The sequence below is a fragment of the Numenius arquata genome, chromosome 17 (assembly GCF_964106895.1).
Source record: "Numenius arquata chromosome 17, bNumArq3.hap1.1, whole genome shotgun sequence".
Lineage (NCBI taxonomy): Eukaryota > Metazoa > Chordata > Aves > Charadriiformes > Scolopacidae > Numenius > Numenius arquata.
In genome coordinates, this window is record NC_133592.1 from 14153713 (window position 1) to 14160786 (window position 7074).

The 7074-nt window shown below is 51.5% G+C and overlaps 2 non-coding genes across 2 annotated transcripts; one reads left to right on the forward strand and one right to left on the reverse strand.

Annotated features, from left to right (window-relative positions):
- The first annotated feature begins 635 nt into the window (after positions 1-635).
- TRNAS-GCU (transfer RNA serine (anticodon GCU)) lies at positions 636-717 on the forward strand. The gene has a single exon. It is a non-coding gene; the product is annotated as a tRNA-Ser (tRNA).
- An 854-nt stretch (positions 718-1571) lies between these two features.
- TRNAS-GCU (transfer RNA serine (anticodon GCU)) lies at positions 1572-1653 on the reverse strand. Its single transcript has one exon. It is a non-coding gene; the product is annotated as a tRNA-Ser (tRNA).
- Between the last annotated feature and the right edge of the window lie 5421 nt (positions 1654-7074).

Here is a 7074-nt window from a genome sequence, read left to right on the forward strand (position 1 = left end):
GAGGAGGGCCACGAAGATGGTCAGAGGGCTGGAGCACCTCTGCTGTGAGGACAGGCTGAGAGAGTTTGGGTTGTTCAGCCTGGAGAACTCAAGAAGGCCCCAGGGAGACCTTATAGCAGCTTTCCAGGACTTAAAGGGGGCCTACAAGAAAGCTGGGGAGGGACTCTTTATCAGGGAGTACAGCGATAGGACGAGGGGTAATGGTTTTCATTTCAGATCAGATCTTAGGAAGAAACTCTTTACTGTAAGGGTGGTGTGACACTAGGACAGGTTACCCAGAGAAGTTGTGGATGCCCCATCCTGGGAGGTGTTCAAGGCCAGGTTGGATGGGCCTTTGAACAACCTGGTCTAGTGGGAGGTGTCCCTTCCCTCGGCAGGGTAGTTGGAACCAGGTGATCTTTAAGGTCCCTTCCAACCCAAACCCGTTCTGTGATTCTATGATTCTATGAAAGGTATCCGGAGCTCAGCCCAGCTGACCAGTCCCAAAAGGCAAAAGCTGGAGGCTGGCTCCTTCTCCGATGCCAAACCGTAAACATGGGTGTAGGCATTAGGAGCAGAAGCAGGAGCTGGAACAGGAGAAGCAGCAGCAGGGGCAGCGGCAGCGGCAGCAGGAGCAGCAGCAACAGCAGTGTACTGACGAGGTGGCCGAGTGGTGAAGGCGATGGACTGCTAATCCATTGTGCTCTGCACGCATGGGTTCGAATCCCATCCTCGTCGGTCAGCCCCAACAATGTCACCAGCGCCTCTGAGTGTGAGCATCTCTATGTGTACCTTCAAATAAGCCTCTGTTTTGGGATGAAACTTGCCTTCAAAGAACTTGTGAGTTTTTGAAGTGGCTCAGAACACACCTCAACCGCTTCTGTCTCCACACAGGCAAGAGGAACAAGAAGGGATCACAAGAAGGGATCACGCGGATCAGCCTCTCTTCAATCCCTGGGAAAATGATAGTTCCAACGCATCCTGGAAGTAGCTGCTTCCCTCTCCCAATCCCTGGACAGTTCCTTGGGATATCTCTTCCCCACTTTTTGTTCCTGTGGCTGGTTGAGCCTTACTGAAGGCAAGGTAAATTGCATCCACTGCTCTTCCCTTCTCCACCAAGCTACTCACCTCGCTGCAGAAGGCTACCAGCTTGATTAAGCGTGACTTCTCCTTTGTCAATCTATGCTTCCTACTCCCAAGCACCTTCCTCTGCTACCTATGTTTGAAAGCTACTTCCAGGATGCTTTGCTCTATTCATCCCAAAACTTGAAGGTACACATAAAGATGCTCACACTCAGAGCCGCTGGTGACATTGTTGGGGATTGGGAGAGGGAAGCAGCTACTTCCAGGATGCGTTGGAACTATCATTTTCCCAGGGATTGAAGAGAGGCTGATCCGCGTGATCCCTTCTTGTGATCCCTTCTTGTTCCTCTTGCCTGTGTGGAGACAGAAGCGGTTGAGGTGTGTTCTGAGCCACTTCAAAAACTCACAAGTTCTTTGAAGGCAAGTTTCATCCCAAAACAGAGGCTTATTTGAAGGTACACATAGAGATGCTCACACTCAGAGGCGCTGGTGACATTGTTGGGGCTGACCGACGAGGATGGGATTCGAACCCATGCGTGCAGAGCACAATGGATTAGCAGTCCATCGCCTTCACCACTCGGCCACCTCGTCAGTACACTGCTGTTGCTGCTGCTCCTGCTGCCGCTGCCGCTGCCCCTGCTGCTGCTTCTCCTGTTCCAGCTCCTGCTTCTGCTCCTAATGCCTACACCCATGTTTACGGTTTGGCATCGGAGAAGGAGCCAGCCTCCAGCTTTTGCCTTTTGGGACTGGTCAGCTGGGCTGAGCTCCGGATACCTTTCATAGAATCATAGAATCACAGAACGGGTTTGGGTTGGAAGGGACCTTAAAGATCACCTGGTTCCAACTACCCTGCCGAGGGAAGGGACACCTCCCACTAGACCAGGTTGTTCAAAGGCCCATCCAACCTGGCCTTGAACACCTCCCAGGATGGGGCATCCACAACTTCTCTGGGTAACCTGTCCTAGTGTCACACCACCCTTACAGTAAAGAGTTTCTTCCTAAGATCTGATCTGAAATGAAAACCATTACCCCTCGTCCTATCGCTGTACTCCCTGATAAAGAGTCCCTCCCCAGCTTTCTTGTAGGCCCCCTTTAAGTCCTGGAAAGCTGCTATAAGGTCTCCCTGGGGCCTTCTTGAGTTCTCCAGGCTGAACAACCCAAACTCTCTCAGCCTGTCCTCACAGCAGAGGTGCTCCAGCCCTCTGACCATCTTCGTGGCCCTCCTCTGGACTTGCTCTAACAGATCCACGTCCTTTGTATGTTGTGGGCCCCAGAGCTGGATGCAGTACTGCAGGTGGGGTCTCATGAGAACAGAGTAGAGGGGCAGAATCACCTCCCTTGACCTTCTGGCCACACTTCTTTGGATGCAGCCCAGGATCACAGAATCACAGAATCATCTTGGTTGGAAGGGACCTTTAAGATCATCAAGTCCAACCATTAACCTAACACTACCAAAACCACCACTAAACCATGTCCCTAAGCACCACAACTACCTGTCTTTTAAATGCCTCCATGGATGCCGATTCAACCACTTCCCTGGGCAGCTTGTTCCAATGTTTGATAACCCTTTCTGTGAAGAAATTTTTCCTAATATCCATCCTAAACCTCCTCTGGTGCAACTTGAGGCTGTTTCCTCTTGTCCTGTCACTAGTTACTCGGGAGAAGAGACCAACCCCCACCTCACTACAACCTCCTTTCAGGTAGTTGTAAAAAGCTATAAGGTCTCCCCTCAGCCTCCTTTCCCCCAGTTCCCTCAGCTGCTCCTCATAAGACTTGTGCTCTAAACCCCTCACCAGCTTTGTTGCCTTCTCTGGACTCCCTCCAGAATCTCAATGTCTTTCTTGTAGTCTCAATGTCTTTCTTATAGCCCAAAACTGAACACAGGTGCAGCCTCACCTGTGCCGAGTACAGCGGGACAATCACTTTTCTCCCTACATAGCCTCACAACAATTTTGTAGTCCTGATGAGTGGCCTGCCCTTTCTTCCAAAGGTCATAAACTCTCCTTTTTTCCCTGATTTGCGACCATAGCTCTCTGTTCAGCCAGGCCGGTCTTTTTCCCTGATGGCTCTTTTTTTGGCACATGGGGATGGCCTGCTCCTGCACCTTTAAGTCTTCCGTCTTGAAAAATGTCCAGCCTTCCTGGACTCCTTTGCCCTCCCAAGGGACTCTGTCAACCAGGCTCCTGAATAGACCAAAGTCTGCCCTCTGGATGTCCAAGGTGGCAGTTCTGCTGACCCTCCTTTTCGCTTCTCCAAGAATCAAAAACTCTATCATTTCACGATTGCTATGTCCAAGATGGCCTCCAACCGTCACATCCCCTGCCAGTCCTTCTCTGTTCACAAACAACAGGTCCAGCAGGGCTCCTTCCCTAGTTGGCTCCCTCACCAGCTGTGTCAGGAATTTATCCTCAACACACTCCAGGAACCTCCTAGACTGTTATCTCTCAGCTGTATTGTATTTCCAGCGGACATCTGGTAAGTTAAAGTCCCCTACGAGGACAAGGGCTAGTGATCGTGAGACTTCTAGACCCAGCTGCTTCTAGAATATTTCGTCGGCCTGTTCATCCTGGTTGGGCAGTCTGTAACAGACTCCCACCATGATATCTGCCTTGTTGGCCTTCCCCTGGATTCTTACCCGTAGACACTCGATGCTACTGTCACCATCATTGAGTTCTAAGACATTCATAACACTCCCTAACATACAGGGCCACCCCACGGCCTCTCCTTCCTTTCCTGTCCCTTCTAAAGAGTTTATAGCCATCCATCGCAGCACTCCAGTCATGCGAGTCATCCCACCACGTTTCCATGATGGAGATTACATCATAGCCTTCCCGCTGCATAATGGCTTTCAGCTCCTGTTTGTTGCCCATGCTGCGTGCGTTAGTGTAGAAGCATTTCAGCTGGGCTAAAGGTCCCACCACCTTTTTGCTGGGAGAAGCCCTAATTCCTACCTGACCATTCCCAGGCATGGCCATAGTTTCTAACCCATCAATAACCTTCGCATCTTTGGTGCTGCATGGATCTCCATTCCCCACCTTCACTGAGTCGGCACACCGAGGGACCTCACTAACATACCGACCCACAAACATTGGAGCACCAGCCCCAGGCTTGTCTGTAGAGAGCCTGGTTTCATCCCCTTCTCCCTGCAAATCTAGTTTAAAGCCATTTCTATGAGCGCTGCCATCATTGCCAGCTCACAATGAGTATCTCATCAAACACCACCCCCAAGTCCTTCTCCTCAGGGCTGCTCTCAATCCATTCTCCGCCCAGCCTGTATTTGTGCTTTGGAATGCCCCGACCCACATGCAGGACTTCACACTTGGCCTCGTTGAATTTCATGAGGTTTGCACAGGGGTCATCCGCCACTTGATGGGAAAGCTGTCTTCATTGTGGCCAATTCCTTGCAGGAAACACAACCACCCCTCCTCTATCTTCCCTCATTGTCCTTTCTAAAGAGCTTCTCCGCATTCACGGCAGCACTCCACTCTTGCCCAATATCTCACCCCAGCTCTGTGAACCCTCTGACTGCAACAGTGCAACTGTGCCAGCACTTCATACTTCTCCTCTTTGACTCCATGATGCGTGAATCTCTGTTGCGAATGAGACCGCTTTAAAAAAATACCGCCAAAGGTATCAGCAAAAGTGGTTTTATTGAAATATGGTGCTGTAAAAGTGTGACTTAGCAAAGTGCGATGGCAATGTTCGCTCTATTACTGCACAAAGGATACAACGGTGATTCAAAGTTACCAATACAGAATCAAATTTACCAGTACAGAATCTTAGTGCACTATAATACAAGGTTATGCTATAATACCAAAGATCTGCAGTTGGTAAGAGGTCTCTCTGCCTCAGGGAGCAACTCTGAGAGCAATCCCAGCTCAAGGGGAGATCACCACCATGCAGATATCTGCTTAGGAGGGAGAGTTCAAAGAAGGCTCACTTAGGCTGTCATTATTTGTGGAATAAAGTAGCTGGTTTGTAGCCAAATTACATGCGATGGAAAAGGCATGCTTGAGACTCCCTGTATGCACAACTTCCTTTGTTCTTTGATAAATGAGTCTTGGAAAAGCCACCTGCTATTCCTGTGTTAATTGCATGATTGGTGTTCCAAGCTCATATGCCTTGGTGCTCACTATGTCACTCTGTTCCTTTGTGGGTTTCCAGAGAACAGATTGGAACTAGAGAAGTTCTTGGCCCAATCATGGCTTAAGCCTTTACCCCCTACTGCTAGTTTGGTTAAGGAGTCAATTGCATCCATCGCAATCTGCTGCTGCAGGCATAACAAAGCTGCAATGCTACCTTTCCATGCTGGTGTGGAAAAGGAAGGAGGGAAATTCCAGCCCAGAAGGCAGAGCTGTCCCTTCAAAGCATAGAGTAAAAGCCTTCCTCCCACCCTTTCCACCTTTCCCCTGCCCCCCCCCCTTTTTTTTTCCCCACCTTTTGCCCCTGCACTGGTCAAGTCCGCACTGTAGGGGATGGCAGCCAAGGGCACTTTGGGCTAGGATGGATGGTCGGTCTCAAAGGTTTTTGCTTTTGCGAAAGGCACAGGAACAGCCCTTCCATACCTCCTTGCCATTGGGGAATCTAGCACACGTCTCCCACAGCATTGGTGGGACACACACCGCTGTGCTCCCAAGGAGAGGCCTGAGAGGGTCTGTTGTTCACTCATGCACAGTCCAGCCAAGGACAGGTCAGAGGTGCTGGCCGAAGGTCAAAGTCTCTTGGGGAGACTGGTTTGAACCATACCTCTGACAAGGACTGAAAGTAGATGAGCCTTGAGACCTTCATTTTGCTGTAAACATTTCTGCTCACAAGGCATTTCTGGTCCCTTGGGTCACAGGGAAAAAAACATGGGAGGTTAGAGGGCAGGACACAAAAGCCAGAGCACACAAAGGAGGGATAAGCAGGCTGGAGGAGGAGGAGAGAAGGCCAGGTCCCTCCCAGTAACTGAGGGCCTGTAGCATGGAGGGGTGGTACCAGGACCTGTTTAGTGAGGCAGGCAAGGGGTTTGCAGCTCAGGGCAGTAAGAGTGCAGTGAGGGCCAAGATGCAGCAGCAGCCAGCCAGGCCTCCAAGGGGGACTGAAGTGAAGGCAGGAGGGTCATGGTATGGGCCAGTAAGGATCGGCAGAGTTGGGTGCTGCTCTTCAAGGTGCCTTTAGCAGGGTCCCGCTTGCGAGGGCCGTGTGGGCAGGGCTGAATCCTGACACACATGCTCTCCCCCCGCACTAAGCCCGTTGCGGGGAAGGTGAGGAGGCCACCCCCAATCTGTCCCAGCCCAAAGACCAAAAACCTGGGGAGCTGCTTTTCTTGTGCATCAGAGCAGGAGACTGATCTGCAGACAACAGTGCTAAAAGCCTGCTGACACTAGGGACAGGGCTGTGACACCTGAGCCAAATTTGGGCACCACTGCTCACAGAGAAGGGTGAAATGCTGCATGGGAGAAAGACCCTTTTCCCTGCCTGGGACTGAATTTCAGGCTGGTGCAGAGGGAGTGCAAATCCTGAACACTGGAGCACCAAGACGGGGTGAGACCAGACCCAGCGATGGACAGACACCCAGCCCCAGGGGGACAGACCCCAGCAAAAGCACATGCCAGGAGAAGCTGAAAAGGGACAAGTGCCAGTGCCTTTTTAGAGCACTCAACAGTGACTCGGGTCTCAGCCTGAGAGCACTAGAGGGGGAGAGGGCTCCTGCCTGGGGAGCTCAGGCGCCTGCTTGAGGGGGGAGGAGGTGGGCACCACAGGTGTGTAGACACTCACAGCAAATGGTAGTGAGCCCTTCCCTGGGCTTGAAGACTCACTCCCTGCGTGCCTGAGGGAAGAAGGGAAGGAGGACTGAGGATGATACAAGGAAGGCCTGGCCGTCCTGCCCCTGTGATGGAGCCCCAGTCAGGGCTGTGTCAGCCCCTCATGTAACTGTAGTCCCAAAAGTGGGGTCGTTTAGCTGGTGTGCAAGACGCCAATGTACACGCAGAGCAGAGGGATTTCATTACTGCATATTTGCACAGATAT